General features: G+C 46.1%; 1 protein-coding gene across 1 annotated transcript in view; it reads left to right on the top strand.

The window, feature by feature from the left end:
- Positions 1-7377: 7377 nt before the first annotated feature.
- The window catches only part of C9H1orf21 (chromosome 9 C1orf21 homolog), a 113222-nt gene continuing 100449 nt past the window's right edge, over positions 7378-20150 (top strand). Inside the window, exon 1 of the mRNA XM_040073395.2 lies at positions 7378-7450. The gene's annotated coding sequence lies outside the window, so the exon portion shown is untranslated. The remainder of the gene's footprint in view (positions 7451-20150) is intronic.

A 20150-nucleotide genomic window follows, 5' to 3' on the forward strand; every position in this document is an offset into this window, starting at 1 on the left:
CAGGGAGGGTTGGGCAAGGTGTTCAGCCTTCTCCACATCATCCTGTGAACCTGCCCTGGCTTTCCCCTCACCTCTCCTTATTGTTCAGCAACAGAAGAAGCTGGTGAGAAGACCCCACTTCACAGAAGTCTTTGGACTTTAAAAAAGAAATATAGTTGAATTTTGTGATAACAAATAACTGAAATGCATATTGCTACTGCCCTTCACTGGTTTGAGAGTGGCCAGAATGTTTTCCTACCATTTTTAACCAAACAGCCTCTCTGCAGCCTTTCACTGGGATGTATAAATTTTTGAACTGAATCTGAATTTCTAGGGCCATAATAGTCTCCATTGTCCAGACATTATGATGGAAAGTGCTTTTTTTTCATTCTGATTAAAGATAAATAACACCCAAACAATGTGTTATATATTAACATATATGTTAACATATATTAACATATATTAACATATTAACATGATTTAAATCACCTTGAGTTTCTATTATGACATTGTGGAAGACTTGCCTTTTAATGCCTCCTATTGCCATCCCAGATCCTCTTTCTGTGTCTAACTTAAGAGATGATTATGACAAAACAGCTGGTGTTACTGTCCCTACCTTTTCTACTAAGTTTTTCCTTCTTCCTCACAGAGAGAACTTTTTGAGCAGCCTAGGCAGCAAGGGAGTTTGTTTTGATAACAAACTGAAAACCCTTTTTTCAGTAGGTATTGCTGAAGTGGGAGCATTTTCACAGATCTGCAGGTTGAAAATGACAAGGAGGAAGAGGGACAGATAGACACTAGAAATGTAGGAGAGAAAGAAAGGCAAAACTTTTGATATGTTTATTGAGAGGAAGCTCCCAAAAATGATGAGGAAATTATTGTCTTCCTAAACACCATCAAATTGCCCCAAGGGTGGATTCACCTTACATGGCTTAGACATCAGGTGCCAGTTATCCCAGCAAAACACAAGCCTCTGGAAGGTCATTCACTTCATTTCAACACTCGCCAGCCTTTGGAGGTCCTTGTTTCCCTTCACTGACTCTAAAGGGATCCATGGAGGGCTTGCTGCAGCACAGATATCTGACTCTGAGATGTCAGGAGAAGGCAGGCAAATCCTAACCCACAGCTCTGTATCATCACCTATTTGTAAAAGCTATGATGCAAATGCATTTGTGATTAATCACATATCCTTACAAGTTGTGAAATTCCATGTAATAGTTCCCTTATGAACCATAACACACACTTCCTGTCAGCTTAATGTTTTCTGTAAAGGTGTGCAGCAACAATTGCTCCAGAAGAGCTCAGTGTTAACTCAAGTTACAGTTTCTAAGGGAATCATAACTTTGCCTTGTTTTGAATACAGTTAAATTCTCTGCCATAATAGCAGCATAAGGAAAAGAATATTTTTTCTTTATTTCCGCAGCTTGGAAATTAAAAGGGAATAACACATTGGTGCACAAGGAAATAGACCTTCAATTCCATACAAACAGCAGTATTCTCAAATCAGTGTGTTATCCTTTCTGGTATGAAAAGAGATGCAGGAAAACCCAATTATATATTTCTTTTTAATGCCCACTTCCAGTGCATGAAAAGGGGGAAGTTGTGCCAGCAGTTAGAACATGGACTCAGCCATGGCTTGTAGCTTTTCTTCTCAGCCCACTCTGGGCTTTAGGCTACTTATTGAATCCCTGTTTGCCTGCCTGAGATGTTGAGTCCCGAGACCTGATCTTATCAAAGCTGTGTACAGCTTTAAGTTTGAACATGGCACACAGTCCCTTGCTGTGATGCTGATAAATGCCTTGGGTAGAGCACAAATTATGACTTCACCCATGTCAGTTCTACTGCTCAAAGCTATCCTTCAACTAGTTATGAACTTAGAACGTTGTTTGTTGGTTTTTTGCCTTTTTTTTTTTTTTTTTTTTTTTTTTTTTTTTTTTTTTTTGTGCATAAAATACATGAAAAAAATCTCCAAAGTCTTAATTACTGTTATAGTTACCAGTTTTTTGCTTTATGTTCCTGCAAGCAGTGTTTTTATGGGCCCCCGAAAGACTGATTTACATAAAATTTAATAGTGTTAATCCCTTCTCTCTTAATGTAGGAGACACAGTTGAGATCTTATCACAACAAGTAAACTGCTTTTACTGTATGCTAGCACCCTGCCAAGGAACCACTACATGGCCACTCCTATCTCCTACCACACCAACTCAACCCTTCCCCAAACAACAGCCAGAGAAGCGCAGCATCCCCGTGCGAGGGATGGCTTCCCAGTAACCCTGCCCGTTGGAGCCCAGGCCTTAGCAGGTTCCCTTGAGGCATTTACCAGAGGAGCACATCCACGTGGATGTGGTCTGCGATCACCAGCAGCCTGTAGGGGTTGGTAGTGCAGCGCCCAAAGCAGCGCTGTACAGAGCGGGTCTGGATGGGGCACGTTCTCTTTTTGTCACTTAAAACTCTAACGTAACTTAAGCTTGAACTTAAAACTGTGTGAATTCCTGAGGGAGGTGAGGAGTGGGAGTGGGTCTGTGCTTTGCAAACACCTGTGCCAGAGAAGAAATGACCAGTGAGCAGCGTCCCTCCCAAAAGGAGACTCCCACCTTTCCCCAGGAGGAGGTAGAACAGCTCACACAAGTGTTCTGTGTATAATTTAGTGCCAGCATGAGCTGTGGTAAAGCATAAGAGGCCTAAGGAGAAAGTCTTGCAAGCCTGACTGGTACTGAGAAACAAATGTACAGCTTAGAAGAAAATGTTCTTGGCTTTTTCGGTGCTAATTCAGTAACGAGCATAACTCATCTCGTGCTTTGGATCCGATTCTGCACTTTGAAAGCCAGAGGGATCTTCTGCTGGTGACATGAACAGGACCACAGTACCCAGTCCTCCGTGGCCACTCCTTCCCTGGGTTTTCAGACCATATATTGTCTGTTTGGAGAAGTGGCGTAATAAAAGGGGCAGGCGTTCTGGCCAACTGGAACTCCAGGCACAGAAATAAAAGTTGATCTTGGGAGCTGGATTTGATGATCCTTGTGGGCCCTGTCCAACTCAGGGAACTGCATGATTCTGTGATTCTGTGATCTTTGCTGATCTGCCTGACTGTAGCACAGGCACATGGCCTACGATTCCAGTCCCAGCACGAAGCATACTTCAGGCTGCAACCCCAGTGCAGTAACTTTGGCAGCATCTGTGCTGCATCCAAATGTTGAACAGTTCACAATTAAAGTTCCTGCTTTCTCTCAGCCCTTGCCTGAAATTAACAGACAGCTTCACTAAACTGTTAATCTGGAATTAGGACTTCAGGATTGGATGCTCTGCCATAGACATTTTCTTCTTGTTTATACAGCTTCCAAAATGTGGGTGGTTTATTGGAGGGCTTATCTGCCTATTTTGTCTTATCTTTCCTAATTGCAAGCTCAGGTATAAAGAGAATAATTGAATCTGCAGAGTAAATAAACAAGCACTGCACATAGAACTGGGATCAGTAAAGATTGTCTGAAGATTCCTAGGTGTATCTGCAGGGTTTCTCCTACAGCTGGGCTTGTTTTGTGTCCTGGGGTTTAAATGTAGGCCCTGTTCTGTGATGATGAAGTTGTGAAACAGAAAACTCTGGAGAGTTATGCAGTGTTAAGTAATGCAGAATAATCTTTGACTCTTTCTAAATATTTCATTCTCCTTTTTGCCCTCTGAACAGGTGTAGTGCTAGGTGAGGTGAATGAGAGCAGGGCACTACTTCCAAGGGCATTATTTATTCAGAGATAATTATTTATTGGTTAAAATGCATTCTATCATATGCCCAGAGTTTGCAATCCATGTTCTTCTGTATTGCAGATTAACATCCATTTCCATTTTAATAATGACAGTGAATGCAACAAGCAGGGCCAGACTGTGCAAAACAAACATCTGCTAATTTGTAGTCTTTTAAATATGTAAAGCAAGTCTTTGATGTTAAGACACCATTAAAAAGGAGCTGGGAAGTTCACATGCCTGTTCCTGTGTTGCTTGTCAAGCAGCAGAACGGCTCAAAGAGCAGCTTGTTGGTTTGCAGCACGAAACTCCCTTCAACAACTCCGGCGTCCTGTAAAAAATGTTGGTACCTGACATCTTCCAAATTTTAGAGAACCTGCAAAATCCATGGGAGGAAACTGCACCTGCAGGGCTCGTGCCTTTCTGTGCCCTTTCTTCCTTCTCCAGCAGCACCAGCAGTGTGGTCCACGTGAGCCTGACTGATTTTCCAGCAGTCCTTGGGGATGGAGGAAGGGCTACATCACCCTGGCAGTCAGAGTCCGTGCACAGTGACCCTATTTTCCAACCTGCAGGATTATCTTTACAAAAATCTTTGAATATCAGCACAGATAGGAAATAGTTCAATGTTTTGGGACTACAGTACTTAAAGGGAAGATGAATTTGTCATAGCAGAATTTACTTTAGCCGGGATTGAGGTGGTATGTATTAATCAAAACCCTTAAACTGTTCCTGGCAGCAGCTTCTGCAGCATTTTAGTTTTTTCTTCTGAACTCCTGTTAATTGGGAAAAATGTGCAGCAATTTCACTTATTCTTCTACAAGGTGAGCCATGACTGCTCTCATTTCTTCCATTTCTGGAATGAAGAGCTTCACTGAAGTATCAGGAAATCATCAGTGCCTTTCAGAAAATAAAACAGGGCAACTTAGGCATTTGAAACTGTTTTCAGCTTAAAACATAGACAGCTGTGCTGACAGCTGCTACCTGATCCAAGCAATGGTCTATTTTTCACCCATAACAAGTAGGACACAGGTACAATACATATACTTTTGGCATAGACAAGTGAACTGCACTCCCATTTTTAGGGGAAGATGGAGATCCTCATTAGCATTGCTGTATTGATATAACTGAGGGAACATGTGAGGCACACACACACTGATTACACTGCAGGAGTGCACTGAAAGCCAGGGTTTTTTTCCCCTCATAAATAGGCCAAATTAGCGTAGAAACACCAATTTTACCTGCTATCTTAAGAGGCTTGTTCTTTTCTTTTGGCACAGAGGTGGAGATGCTTTCAAAAGAAGACAACCAGGTACAAGGCATTGACTTTCCATATTCAATTATATCCTCATCTTTCCTCTTTCCAAGAGAGGGGCTTATTATTATAAAAATAATGATAATTTTATCTTTGCAAACATTTGTCTCTGGCTACTTTTAGTCCATGACTCTCCCAGATCCAATTCAGTTCATTTCCACAGCAGCAGAAGAACTGAAGCAGGAGAGCCAATTTCAGTTCTCATGTACAAAAAAGTCAGGATGAAATTTGTCCCCTTCTTGCAGGAACAACCTCCAGCATTGGTTTGGATAATAAACCCATAATTTATTTGTGAATTAATAAACTGAGAGCTGGTTTGAACATCACTAGGCGGGGACAGAGCACCAGGCACAGCTGATTGACGTTATTCGTACTACCAAAATTGTCCTAAATATCAGAAATTGTTTACACTGTTTATAATTTTTCAGCTTCCAAAAATAACTCTCCAGTGTGCACTGTCTCATCTCAGAAATGAGTAAAACAAATACCAGAAATCAGGGAAATGACTATTTTCTGCTTTTAGACATATTGTTGACTTTGTGAGAGTGGCAGACGAAGACTCCATCAACAAATTTGTACATAAGGAAATGGATTTGCATGTAAATAATTATTATGACTGTTAACTAGCTGCACACATCGTTAGGAAAACATCAGGGAGGTTTGTTTGTGGAGGCTAAACAAAATATGCTTGCTTCACGCTGTTCTTTCATGGTCGTTTTTATTGGAAGCACAGTTCATAAAGGCATAGCAATCATGTATCTTTCACTGTAAAAGCACCACATTCCTTTGGAAACAGCATCAGGCTCTCTGAAAAAAACCAAAGTTGGCCAAATTTCACAGGTATCAACCTAAAGTTGAAAATATTCCCTCTTCTGGAATGTTTTGATGTTGTTTATATGCACATTTCCGGCAGTGATTTCCAGTGTAGCGAAAAATAATTGATTGCTAGAAAGTTGAAGGTAGAAATTACTTCAAATGGGATCTTGCCGAGGATTTGGCAAACAAACTGTTATTTATTTCAACATTTTCATCATGGTGAAGGAAAAATATCCTCAGATGAAAACTTATCTGCCTGGATTATTGGATGATACTAAAACCGTAAGTGATGAAAAGGATGTAGGCTTGCTGGACTCTTTCTAGTTCACATGGTAGCATTTTCTGTCAGGAACAGTCTGAGACAGCTTTTATAACCAAATCTTCAAAGAGGCCTCACCTCCATCTACAGTTTTTTTCTGTTGTTTTCATGAAAAACTCTGCCTCTGCAAACAGAAAAACACATATTTCCAGCGAAAATTTGGGTGCACGATGCCATAGAGCTGAAAGGCATTGCATTCCTTGGAAAACAACTTCCATGCTAAGGAAGAGAAGCACTCTGCTGTCCCCCTGCTGAGTGGGACATGGACACCAAGGGCACAGGGGGCTGTGTTTGAGGTCCACATAAATATCTCAAAGGCAGGTGCCAAGACGGTGGTGCCAGACTCTTTTCAGTAGTGTACGGTGACAGGAAGAGGAGCAATGGACAAAAACTAAAACACAAGAAGTTTAACAACATGGAACACAAGAAGTTTAACAACATGGAACCATGTTGAAGGTTGAAGGACCCACAAGGTCATCAAGTCCAGCTGCAGGGTCTGCCCAGACACCCCAACAATCCCACCCTGTGCATCTCTGGGAGCACTGTCCAAACGCTCCTGGGGCTCTGGCAGCCCTGGGGCTGTGCCCATTCCCTGGGGAGCCTGGGCAGTGCCCAGCACCCTCTGGGGAAGGACATTCCCCTGAGCTCCAGCATAAACTTCCCTAGCACAGCTCCAGCTGTTCCCTGGGTCCTGTCCCTGGGCAGAGGGAGCAGAGACTGGAGCTGCCCCTCCACTTCCATGGGGAAGAACTTTCCATGGAGGGCGGCAGAGCCCTGGAACAGCTGCCCAGGGAAGGTGTGGAGTCTCTAACTCTGAAATATCCCAAAGGCACCTGTGTCACCTGCTCCGGGTGACCCTGCCTCGGGGAGGGGTTGGACTGCATCATCTCCAGAGGTGCCTCCTAACCCCACCGATTCCACGATCCGTATTTGCGCGTCTGTGACCTCACCGGGCGCCTCCCCGCTCAGAGCCCCTGCCCGGCGATACCGGGGACCCGCGTGCGGGATGAGCGGGGCCGGTGCCCCGGGCCCCGTGCGCGGGATGAGCGGGGCCGGGCCCCTCGCCCCCGCGCCCCGCGGGGACCCGGCGAGGCGGGCGGCTCCTCCCCGGCGGTGACGGCCCCGCTCCGCCCCGCCCCGCCCCGCCCGCTCCCCGAGAGGCCGCTCGGCTCGGCTCCGCTCGGCTCGGCTCCCCGCCGCCGCTCACAGCCCGGGAGCCGCCGCTGCCCGCGCCCGCCGCCCGCCGTCCGCTCCGGCCCGGGGGAGCCGCTGCGAGCGCGGCTGCCGAGGTGAGCGCCCGGGGCCGGGGCACTGCGGGTCAGGGGCCGGGGGGAGCCTCCCCCATTCTCCGCAGGGCCGCTCCCGCCGTCGCTTCCCCGCTTCGCTTTCCATTCCCTTATTTCTCTATGCCGACCCCCCTCGCCGCCGCCTCCGGGCGATGTTTTATTCATGGCCCGGCGGGCTTTGTGCGGAGCGGGCTGGCCGGGAAATGGCTGCGGGTGGGTGGCTGGGGTCCCCCCGGCCCGGCAGCGCCCGGGGGGCTCGGCTGCGGCTCCGCGGCCGGGGCAGGAGCGAACCCTGCGGGCCGCTCTCCGGCGGGTTCTAGATGTGTAGCTGTATGTCGAGGTCTGTATCTGTTTATCCGTGTTCTTTTTCGATGTTCGGCAGCGGCGTATTGCAACACCGACCGCTTGTGCGCCGGGCGGCACTTACACCATCACCGAGTTAACTGTAGATGTCAGACTGTGCCTGCTCTGGGGTGATGTCAGATCGGTAATAACGCGCAGAAATGGGAATTCGGTGCGGGCAGAGCGTGATGCAGACGGACAGACCCAGCTGGCGCGGCCAGACCCGGCGGAGCCGCTCTGTTCCCCGGTGCAGGGCCTGCTGCGGGGGCACTGCCCCGACGCGGGCGGAGCGTGGGGCCGCTGCGATAATTAGCAATTATTTGTGGGGAGCCGCGGACTCGGAGCAGCAGATATTTATGCCTGGAGCGGAGATACTTGGCTGGTTTTGCCTTACAAAGGTATTCAGGAGTGTTTTGGTTAGAGAGTCCGCCGATGCCTGTCTCGTCTGCCAGTTGTGCCATAAGGCAACCTCCTCCGGTATCATCAGTCCAGAGGAGGATTCTGTTGTGTGCTGTGGAGAGCTGGCTGTGATCAATAGGCAGTGTCGTGTTAGCTCCTGATACCGCCTCTTGATTTTTCCCAAGCTGATCAGGGACCAGTGAACTGAAGCTGAGAGATGCTGAGACACGTCCCTCACTCTGTGCAGTTCCCCATTCGCCTGCCTTTCACTTTCCCTGTGCCCTGGTTGGTTGGATTTCAGTGGAAAAACAATGGTTCTGAGCCTGTTTGAAGAAATCTGTGTGTTTTGATTTTGCTTTTCTAACTTGCTGTTTAGTAATAGCTGTGAGGCTGAAGATCCCCGTGCCCAGGGACTGGGGGTGTTTGCCCTTCCGTACAGGTGAAGTCAATCGATACTCCTTGATGCTCTTTAACCTTGTATTATCTTAGGTGTCGTATGATGAGGCAGCTTGATTTGTTTAAGGCTTTGTGATGACGCGATGCAATAATAATTATAAATCTCCTCATTGTCGGAAGAATCTTTATATACTACTCTGTCTTGGGAGGTACTTCATGTGTGTTTGTTCCCAAGAGGCGCAGGCATGGATGAGCAGGGTTTGATATTAATCATCTTCATTTTGGGGTGGGAGGGTGGGAGCAGTTTGGCACAGTTGCTTTAAGTTGTAATTTATGGGTGTGATGTCATGTGCTAGATAAGCTTTCATAGGATCTGCCATGTAAATTATGGCCTTTGTTTATATACGTGCAATTACATGTTTTGAAAATCCACGTTTGCTTGCGAGCCTGCGCCCGAGCTGTGAATGAGATCCAGCAGAATGTGCTTCAGTTGCGCAGTGGAGCTCGGTGGCTGAGAACATTTTGCTCTGCCTTGTGCTCGCAGCCTGCTCCAGGTGCGAATGTGCTCCCTGGCATCCGCATGCTGCGATGTGCGTGGTGGCTGGACGCGAGAGCAGCGGCCAGGTGCTTTGTTTATTTTCTTCTTTCTCCGTGATGGGGTTTGTTCTGCTTTTTACAAGAAGCGGGGTGCTGAAATGACTGATTTCAGCTGATGTGTGCCTGAGAGAGCAGCTTGGTTATTTCAGGCTGCTGTGGTTTGTTATGCAATCAGATTAACAAAGGTTGAAATGATCATTCAGCTTTGGGTAAACACGATCTATAGAACAGCGTGGATTAGGGCAGCTGTTTACATCAGGCAGATCTGCTGCACTTGGCATGTTGCAAATATTGGATGGAAACACAATGAGTGGACACAGTAATGTACTAAATACATTTTTAGCAATCTCTTTGGGATTATGATGTACTTACTATCGATTGTCTGTGCTCCAGGAGCTTCTGCAGCGCCTTAGGTGCTGCCTGCACGCATGGGCAAACTCACTTTCGGCTTCATTTAGTTGACAATCCAAGGCCTCGTCGAACGTCTTTGTGCACAGCCAGTGGTGCCTGGGATGCTGTGCGGGCTCTGGGCTACTGCGGTCCAGGGGCTGGGTCAAGCAAGATGACCAACGCTCAACTGGAAGCTTCCTAAATGGAACAAAACCCACAATTCCAGCCACATTTGCTGAAGCTGGCAGCCCCTCAAGCAGTCCGTTACTAGTTGGCCATTTCTTGTCGTCGTGGTGGAGGTAGCATTGCTGCAGGAGAGGTTTGCAGGGCTTGTCTCCCTGAATCTGCTCAGCGAGGAGGCGATGATGCGCGGGCCGCGCCGCAAAGGTTGGCGCAGGCATCGCTGCCGTGCTGGAGATGACACCCCACCGGGAGAGACAGGAGCTGAGAGGGGAAGGGGCAGGCTGGGGTGTGGGGGAAATATTCGGAGCGTGGGGAGGAGAGGGAGGTGTCGGCCAGCATGGACACCTCAGTGTGTGTGCAGTGCCTCTCTGGGACCCCCGTCTGCAGCTGCGCTGCGGTGGGCTCGCCTGGGCACTGCAGCTCTAGGAGTGCATCTTGTTCTGAAAATACAGGATGTGACGGCATCAGGTGTTTGGGGGAAAGGAAGAAGAAGCAACTCCTGCAGTCAGTTTTCCAGAGGCCTTTGTTTTGGTGTGAAGCCTGAGCCTTCCAATCTTCTCTCATTCAAGGAAAGGTATGCGACCCTTGAGGGTGCTGCTTTTCCATCCTCTAGCAGGGGATGGAACAGGATTACATTTTGAATACGTGTGCGAAAATACTCTGGAAAGCGTTCATTATTATTGTTGTTATTTATTTCCTTGCTGGCTGTGTTTAACTCTATGTAAGCAGATAAGTAATTGCAAAGGGATTTCACAGGCACTTTCAAATGTCTGTCACTGCTACTGGCTGCTCTGTGTGCTGTATAGCATTTGTGATAAATGTACACAAGCACATTTTGGGTACACTGGAATCTAAAGATGTACTTCAGGGAATAGGTGGTATTATTAAGGCTGGGTTGTTGTAGGATGTTCAGAGGAGGCAGTGTGCAATGTGATATGCAATCAGTCATGTTAAGACTATTTCTTTTACTGGTATGAGTTTACTTCTGCTCTGATTTATTAGCAGGTTGGTCTCTTGTCATCTTCAATCTTGTGAATGAAGTAAGAGCAATCATTCTGGGTCAGACCAGAGGTCTGTCTAGCTCAGTAGCTCTTCTGATGGGACCACTCCCAGGTGCATAGGAAAACTAGAACAGTGAAGTTCTCCTCCTGGTAAGCCCTTGTAGCAGTCAGCACTCTAGGAGACCTTTGGGCAGGTAGTTCCAGGGAGGCTTAATAGCTGCTGATGGAGTGTCTTCTCTAAAAAAAAAGTCTTAATTAGTTTTGAAAAACTTCATGGTATTAGTGTTCGCAGCCTACTGTGCTGGTGAACTTCTGGTATAATTGTCCAGTCTGAGAAGGATTTTATTTTTTTTGTTTTACAGTTTGCCATTTGAAGTGCTTGTGATTTTATCTGAATTCTAGAAGAACATATTTCTTTTTAGATTTTTAGACAGAAATGAATTATATGTGGGGATGCTGAGTGGTCTTAGAAGGTATATGAAGATGACTGCTCTATATTTGCAGTGAGGTATAATCCCAGCCCTGTTTACAGCCACCTTGCATGCATAGGTACTGTTATGACTGTCATATTTAGGTGACTGCATGCAAAAAAATGTTCGAATACAAGAAGTGATTTTTGCAGCTGTGCATCTTGGACATAGATTGGGGTGAGTCTTGATTCAGAAACACTCAGATGAAAAAAGAGTTGCTGCAAGCCAAGGAGCAACTTCGGCAACTGTTGAAAGATTAACCAAAGTAAATCTTAGCACGGGATCTGGTGCAACATTTTAGGGGATGCATAAGAATGCGGAGAGCAGAATTTAAAAGTTGTGTTAAAGAGCTTGAAGTTATGTAATACAGATTCTAGTAAGTGCTGCATGATGCAGAAACAGCAGTAACTCAGTCCCTGAACTGTTCTGTAGGTTGGCTTCCACCAGGCCATCCTTGACCATTTCAGGAATAGATGGGTGGTAACATAGTTGTGGTTTAAATTCCAGTTTTTCTTTGTGTGGCAGGAAAGCAGGATCCTTTGGCTGTGAAGTGACCTACAGTATTTGCTTTTGTGCTGATGATTCAGGAGTTTGTGCTGGGTTACAGGAGCTCTCTGGGTCACAGACTTCTGGGTACTGGTGGTAAAGTTGTGTTTGGTTTATTGAAAGAAGCTTCTCAAAGGTTGGTAATTTATTATCAAAATCATTCAATCAAAGAATATCTGGAGCTGGAAGGGACCTATGAGGATCACTGAGTCCAAGCCCTGTCCCTGCACTGACATCCCAACAGTCCCACCCTGTGCATCCCTGAGAGCGTTGTCCAAACGCTCCTGGAGCTCTGTCAGCTTGAGGCTGTGCCCATTCCCTGGGGAGCCTGGGCAGTGCCCTTACTGTGGCAGCTGCTGAAATCCTGTTGATAAAAATGGGTAGAATGTCCATGTTTTTAAAGCAAATAGAAATTCTTCATCTTGTCATTTTTACTACTATTCCACGCCTGTAAACTTATGATTAAAGTGGGTGGAATTTCAGCCTGATCGTTTAGGGATAATAGTAGAGACTGACCAGACAAACATTTTATTTTAAAAAGAGAGGCTTACATAATGATGCTTTACACGACAGTAGTATATGGATATGGATACGATCTCTGGAACAGTGTTAATCCAACAGCATCCTTTGCCTGCATGTCTGCTGTTGCTTGCTTCAAAGGAAGGTAATTCTGGAGTGAAGAGATGCCAGTGCCAAGTGATCTAAGTAGAGTATTGATCCAGTCCTGAGCAGACTTTAGGCAGGGCTCTGGGTAAGAGGGTTGGAGAAACGGGTTTTTAAACCATTGTAAGCTCCTAATTTGTTATCTGCATAAGAGAAAGTCATTCTTTCCCTTTTTTTTTGTGGAGCCTTGTCTGTCTCTTTGTATTTTGAATCGTTTACTGAGATTCATGTCTTAATGTGTGATATGTGCTTAGGAAATCTGAGGCCCTGTTTTGGAGAATAAAGAAACCAAACCGGTGAACACGTCTGAAAGCATTAGGATGGGATCAGAGGCTTTCCTCTTGCTATGAGAGTGACCTCAGTTTCTTCTCCTTCTGTCTGTGAATCTTTAAGAGGAAAGCCCAGTCTTTATCTGTCAAGTTTGGAAGAAGATAAACAGCAAGTTCACTTGAAATATGTATTTAATAGGCAAAATTTCGCAGGATCTATATATACAGGTGGGCATTTTCCCAAAAGTATGTTAGGTGTTGAGGCCATAAAAATGTTGCTGCTAACCAAAATTTTAGCCCTGAATGTACCTATAAATACCATAGCCTCACCCCTTTGGCTCTGTGAAATTATATGTAGCTGGAATGATTTCATACATCAGGACATAAAAGGACTTTGGTGAACTTGTACTTTTATAATAAACAAGGAAAAGTTTATCTAGGTTGCCCAGTTTATTCACACAAAGACAGCTCTTTACTCAGGGAGGGGGAGGTACTTACCTCTTAGACTTTCCTCCTTAGGATTTTTATCTCATCCTGTCCCAAGATTTTATTAATAAAAGCAAAACAACTTTAATGTTTATGCAGTTAGGCAGACAGAGCTCTGCGTTTTGGAGTCATGGCTAGTTAGATTTGTGGAGCCTGTGCAGTTATGGATATTGGGCAGGGAGACTGTTTTTGCAGGAAGACACAGAGGAAGGAACACATTGCTTGTAGTCCCGTTTTTTACAGTGGCAACAGCATTTTCCATGCCCTGTGCACGTTCATGATGTTGGTGTGCTGTTCCTGGGGAAGCAAGCTTGTTGAAGTTCACTTTTGTGTTTGGAGCATGCCTTTTAAATTGCTATTCAGTAAAGCTCTGAGTAGCAGACATTTGCACATCTCCAGTGGAAAACAGTCTGAGGGAAGAATCGGCTGGTAAACCAAAACAAATGCTGTCTTTCTAAGGGCTGGTAATGGGCTGTAAGCCCATTGCTGCTTCAACTTTGAGGGATGACTAAGATGTTTCTGTGTTCTGGCAATAACCACTTTGGATCCTGCTGCTTAATTTCATCTACAGGCCTGCTCACCCAGCTGCATCTTGAAGGGAGCACAGCTGACGTGCAGTAAATGCACTGATGGTGTGCAGGAGCCGCTCTTTTGTTACCGAAGGATGTGCCCGGCTCCAGGGCGTTCTCTGAGCTGGGTGTTTGAGGCTGTGGTTTGGGCTGCTGAGCATGGCCAGCCATGTGATGCTGCAGGACAGGCTGCTGCTCCTCTCCTCCAGTGCAGCCCTGCCTCTTACGTGCGTGCAGTAGTTGTGGTCTGGTGGATGCCCGGAGGCTCAGCTTTCCCTTCTAAGCCTTCATTTTTGCAGGAATCTGAAATAGCAGAGCTGAAGCTGCTGAATAAGCCAGGCTGAATCTCGGGGAGCAGATCTGGCTCTCCTCTTTGCCTGCCTCAGAAATGTGGAGAGGAGAAACTCCTGCGAGTACTTCAGGGAATTGTTTGATTAGTGGGTGAAAAGAAAGCCAGCCAGGGTTTTCTAAAACCATCTCTATTCTTTTTACCGCTTAAAGGTCTAATGGATATAATTGTTTTTCTTATGATGTATGTTTTTAAATTACTCCCTAGTTTTCAGGTGTGGGAGTCTATCAGCCAGGGCTACCAAAATTAAAATCAAAACCTTGTGATGAACAAGCTTCTGAGATGATCTCTGTTTAATAGTAAGAGGGAGCTGTATTCCTTCTGCTTTGGTCGTCCTGGATAAGGTGTATCTGAGATTAAAAAGTCCTGGTGCTCATTGGAGGAGGGGAGCGCTTCTTTCTTCTGTCTCCAGCATTGCAGCAGAGATGCTAATTAAGTACCAAACAAATTGGATTCGGGCAAATTTGCCTTTGCTATGGCAGTGAAAATGTTTTGTTTGGGAGAGCTGCGCGAATTACACCCGCAGGTGTTCACGCAGAGATAAATCAGCCCCTGGCTGCCCCAAATCTCCCTGCTTCAGTCCGCAGAAAGATGCCAGAGAGGCTTTGGGAGCAGCACGGACAGTGAGCGTGTTCTGGAGCAGATTGTGCACGGGCACAGCCCTGAGCGAGGATGTCACCGTGAGCGAGGAGTGACTGTTCCCAGCACGGAGAGGCTCTGTCGGCGGGACAGGCACATTGGGGTGAGCAGCTCCAAATGTGGGGGTGCTCTCTTGGCCTTCCCCAGCCACGGACTCTCAGCTGGATTTTCCTGTAGCTACCGTTCTGCATCTTCGGCATTTTGGCAAAAGAAGGTCTGTTTTCTGGAAAATCAAACCTTAAAACATGGAATTAAGAGACCTCAGGCTTAGTAACAACATTTAGGAGAATGATAAATGCTCGGCCTTGTGAAGCTGCATTTTGTTGTACATTTATTTGGGGATTTTTTACAAGCATAATGGAAAATTATGCACTCGACTCCTCTCAAAGATGCCATGGGATTCAGGGGACCTAATTTCCCTAAGACTATGAAAGTCGCAGGCTTTGCTATGTAATTTTTGTTTGCCTTTACACTTCTGTGCTAGTCTCTGGGCCTTCTTTCATCCACAGCAAATGCTTGGGTGGTGCCACAGAAATAGTTTAAAAGCCAGTGATTAGAGAGGAAAAGAGCTGGAGCTTCTTAGATGTCTGGGGACTGGAGGAAGTAGGATTAATCTGGCATTAAGGCAGAAATTTGCGAGAGAAGCTTGGCCGAGGGACTGGCTGGAGAGAGGGGGGATTCATGGAGTCAAAGTCACTTCTTCAGCCAAAGGGGGATCAGGCCGATGTATTTCTGACAGGGTGTTTTGCCTGGCCTCTCCCACAGACTCTGGGTAGCTGTCACGTACTTTCTCAGCAATCGCTTGGCATTCTGAGAGATCATGCCTTAAAAAAAGACTCTCAGAGTGAGCAGCTTTGCAGAAGGTCATTGGAAATTTAATGCTACAGCGTAATGAGGTTTGTGAGTTACCTGTAACACAAATAACAGTGCTGACGAGATGCTTTTCAATTATTAATTCTTGTACAGTAAGTTGTTGGCCATTAAGATGGGTCGTCTATGCAAAGCGGTTCCATAAAATGCAAATTATTAGCTTCTATGTGGGTCAGAAAACATTGCATACTTGGTGTAACTCTTGTAGTTAAATAGACTCCTTTGCTAAGCAAATAATTTAAGCACTGGTTACTCTCAGAATTGTCAAAAACATACATGAGTTCTTGCTGAGTGTAAATAAAAGGGTTTCAGGTTTAAATGATGACTGCAGGATTTGGCTTAAAAGCTATTTTTGGGCCACGGGCACAGCCCAAAGCCGGGGGATGTAAGTGGCTCTGCTCCTGGAGTGGCGTCAGGATGGAGGATGACTGAGTCACCCCTGCAACTTCCTCGTTGCTCCAGAAAGGTGGTGATTTATTGCAGCTCTGTGTCAGCAGCAAATCACCGTCCACCCGCGCTGATTCAGCCGCCCAGCTTAGCTGGGAGTTCGGGACGTGCCCCGGCTCCCTCCCGGCTCCTTCCCGCCCAGCAGCTGCCGAGGGTGGGAACAGGGCCGTCGCCCTTCCTGCCCCGTGTCCGAGCGCCAGGCGGGCCGCCAGTCCTGCCCTCACGGATACATGGTGTTGGGACGGCGTTCTGCCGAGTCAGGGAAGGGTGGCTGGGCAAAGCCTCAGGGCCTTGGGCTTCGGAAGGTGCTGAGGTTGGAGCAATAGCAAATGTGGCAGAATCAGCACTTAGTGATGTTGCTGCTCGGTGAAAAATTGGTCCAAACCCTTCCAGGCCCTGCCCTGGCTTTCCTTTGTAGGCAGAACGGGTTGGGCAGCAGCACGGGACTAGGGAGACTACAAAAACAAGATGGCAGTTCACTGAAGATGTTCTTTAAGTGTAACCTTAGGGACTAGGGACTAGGGAGACTTCAAAAACAAGATGGCAGTTCACTGAAGATGTTCTTTAAGTGTAACCCATCGAGGGCTCCTATTTTTCTGGGGTTTACAATGCCTTCAGTGCATGAGGATGGATTTCTTTGCTCCCGTTGTGATGAGTAAGGCAAGTAGTTGTTTTTCTGCTCCCTTTTCCCTCCTGCTTGCCCTCCAAAAGAAAGCCCGAGGTGCAAACCCCCACCAGTCTAAGACCTGATTTTGAAATAAAACATATCAGGTACAGGAATGATCTGGCTGTGATGGAGACTGATGACAGTGCTTCCTCTCTTCTCTTCCACCCTGCTCTCCCAAGAGCTGCTGCTGTCCTGGGAAGGCCCATGAGGAACCCACTTGCTCACTCTTGTCGTCACAGCCCTTATCTCTTTGGTGGAGAGTAAATAACCAGGGTAATTGTGTTTCTGTATATTTGTGCCTGTAGCCGAATGCAGAAGAAACAACTCATTTCTGGGGCATTTTTGCATCATCCTGTGCTTTGAAAGGGCACAAACAGGCTGTTGTTTGCCATGATCAGCATCAGCTGCTTCCTGTATCGTCTCACCAAGCAGGAGGCAAGTTTTGATGCAGTTCTGGTCAGAGGCAGAGGTGGGAGGGAAGATCCCAGGTGAATTAACCATGCCATAAGGACAAGGAAATTATCCCTCACAATCTGTGGGCTTTCCTAGCGTCTGGGGTCAGCTCTGCTTTTGATCTTGGTTGTGACTGAATATCCTCAGGAATAAAAATTGCAAGTAAGAGTGTAGGCAGCCCTGAAGACTTCTGGATTTCTGTTTCATGGTTGCTACCTGGTGAATGGTGCTGTCTGGTTTGCTGATGGATTCTTTTAAAGGGTAAATTGGTGACCTCTCTACTTTTTCAAGTGTTCAATTTCCCATTCTTCTTTTACTTGTCTGTAATTTTCCATTCCTTACCTGCTGCCATCTCCCCTGACATGTCATGAACATGCCTGAATTTTTATGTTGAAATGGTTTTACTGCTTTCAAAATACTAAGTGTGACTGGGTGTAGAAATGAAAGTAGCATGTGAGCTTCAGTCTGCTGCTTCAGTGCCAGTGAAATCAAACTCTCTGAGCTAGCATCCGTACACATAAGGTTTTCTCCAAATGCAGACTAAGCTGAGGTGCTGACTGTGAGAATGCTGACCAGTGTTGAGGGAGAAAAACCCCAGCACTGGAGGAGTGCAGGGACCTTTCTGTATCATCAGCCTGTAGGACTGGTTCTGGGCCTTGATTTAAACGTCAAAGGACTAATGGAAAGCAGAAGATGGGAGTGACTTTGGTCCTTAAGGCAGAGTATGCCGGTTGGAGGCTGTCTCCAGTTTCTCATTCCTACCTGGTCATTAGCCACCGTGTTGAGTAGGTTGAAGGATTTGAGGTGCTCTAGGACTAAGTTTAAAGCTGATGGAAATTACAGTGGGCTCAGGGGCAGTGCTTTAGACCTTCAGTTGTTTGTACTTACGGGGAAACGTAGGAATGCTGTGTGCATATGTCTTTGGCAGTTCCTTTGGTTTCTGTCCTGTTTGCTGCTTTGTTTTGGGGAATATTGGGGAAAAAAGAGAGCAAGCATGTGCTGGTAAAAATGGTTTCAAAGCCTGTGGTAAGGAGGAGAAAATGTACATGCTTCCAGATATTGCTGGAGTAGGAGGAAAACGACATGGGGTAGGGAATGGTGCACTAGGATGGGAGATGGGAGACCACAGCTCTTTTTTGCTGGGGGCTGTGGAGCTCCTGTGATGGGAACTGCCCATCCAGGCTCTCTACAGCCATAACAATGTCTTTGTGGTAAGACTCTGAGCTTGTTCTGTGCTTTGCTATCACAAAAATAAGAACTGGTTCTTTTTCTTGCTTTTTAAAGTGGGTTTTGGAGTGCTTTTTTTTTTTTTTTTCTTTTTAAATCCAGAGTGAAATCTGGATTATTTTTTAAAATCCTTTGATCAGCTTGAACCTCAGTAGCTTAATTCTGTTCTCATAACAGATTTGCTTGTCAAATACTATTCTTATGTTCAGAATTATGACAGGGAGTAATTACCTGCTGTCTTGCTGTCTATGACAAGTATTAATGCTCAGAGTGCAGTCCTGGGGCTGGGGTGTGCATCCCTATTTCCTGATGTTTTTTGAAGCTTCACCTCCGTGGGGCGAAGGCAGTGCTGATGGACTGCGGGGTTGTGTTGCAAATAACTGTAAACAACAGTTCTGACTCATCCGTCATGGAAAACAGAAGTACAATCAAACATTGTGGCTATGTTAATTTGTTTACAAATAGGAAAATTTGTGTACATATCACTGCTGCTGAGGTTTAGCACATCACATGTCTTTCTGGTTGTCCTCTTTAGAAGGTGTATGGCTCCCCTGCACATCTGGCATTTGGGTGTCCCCCAGCTTCAGCTCCCCACTGCCTTTCTCCAGTCCCTACCTTCCTCATGCAGACTGGACTCTTTAGGTACCTTGGGTTTAGCATGCATTTAAAATTACCTTCTGGGAAGAAGTTCAGAGTAATGGTTGGCCAACCAATGCCCAGCAAAGGAGATACTCACAGATGTTCACAGCATGGCCTATGTTGGAAGGCACCTTGAAGGCTGTATCATTCCAGCCCCTGAAATGGCAGGAACACCTTCCACTAGACCAGGTTGCTTCCAGCCTCATCCAGCCTGGCCTTGGGTATTTCACATTGGCTGACTCTTCTTTTGGGTAGAGGCAGAGCCTGAATGTGCTGGGTCTGGGTTGTCACTATCCGGAGCTGCTGTCAATAACCAGAATAATGATATGGAGAGTGGGAGTTTAATGTTCATAAATGTAATAAACAAGGAGGTGGCAAGGTGGAGGCCTGAGATGGAATGTGAAGAGCTAAACAGCTGATGGCATGAGGCTGGAAACGTGAGCAGGAGAAACTGAGGCACGGCCTAGCAAAACCGAAAGGAGGCACTTGGCTGTTGAAAGGATATTGTGTAGGGGCACAGGTGTGCTTTGGATTGCTGTCTCAAGGTGTGTGGTCAGGGGCAGAAATGATCAAATGCTTCTTTCTCCTGTCCTTCATATGGTGTGTGCTATGAATAAATACTTTCTGAGTGAGTGCTCCAGGCCAGAGCTGATTTCTGTAGGCTGCTATGGTTATGTTGCTTTTCCTCATTGTGCACACTTCTCTTCTAATGGGTGACATGCAGTTGGGCTGGCTTCAGACAGAAAATTTGTCACTCAAATCGGGCAGAACAGCACCACAGATATGGGTAAGGCCGAGGAGGAAAGATTCAGTCAGGTTTTTTTTTTCGATTCTGAAATATTAAAGATCAGCCAAAAAGCTTGTAAATATTCCAGTTGTGAACTGCAGTGATTCTGCTTAATGTGCTTTACCGATCTTCCTGTCATCTCTTCCAGGGGGAAATGTTAATATTCCACTTAGGAGCAGTATTTCTTTTGATCTCTGGCTGCACCCCTTGTTTGTTCCCTAAACTTTCTCTCTTTCTACCACAAACCACTTAGATAATTGGTGTTACAGTAAAATAATCACCATTTACATTAGTTCCCTGATTCATGGTGGTGC

This window comes from Hirundo rustica, chromosome 9, assembly GCF_015227805.2.
Source record: "Hirundo rustica isolate bHirRus1 chromosome 9, bHirRus1.pri.v3, whole genome shotgun sequence".
NCBI classification, from domain to species: Eukaryota; Metazoa; Chordata; class Aves; order Passeriformes; family Hirundinidae; genus Hirundo; species Hirundo rustica.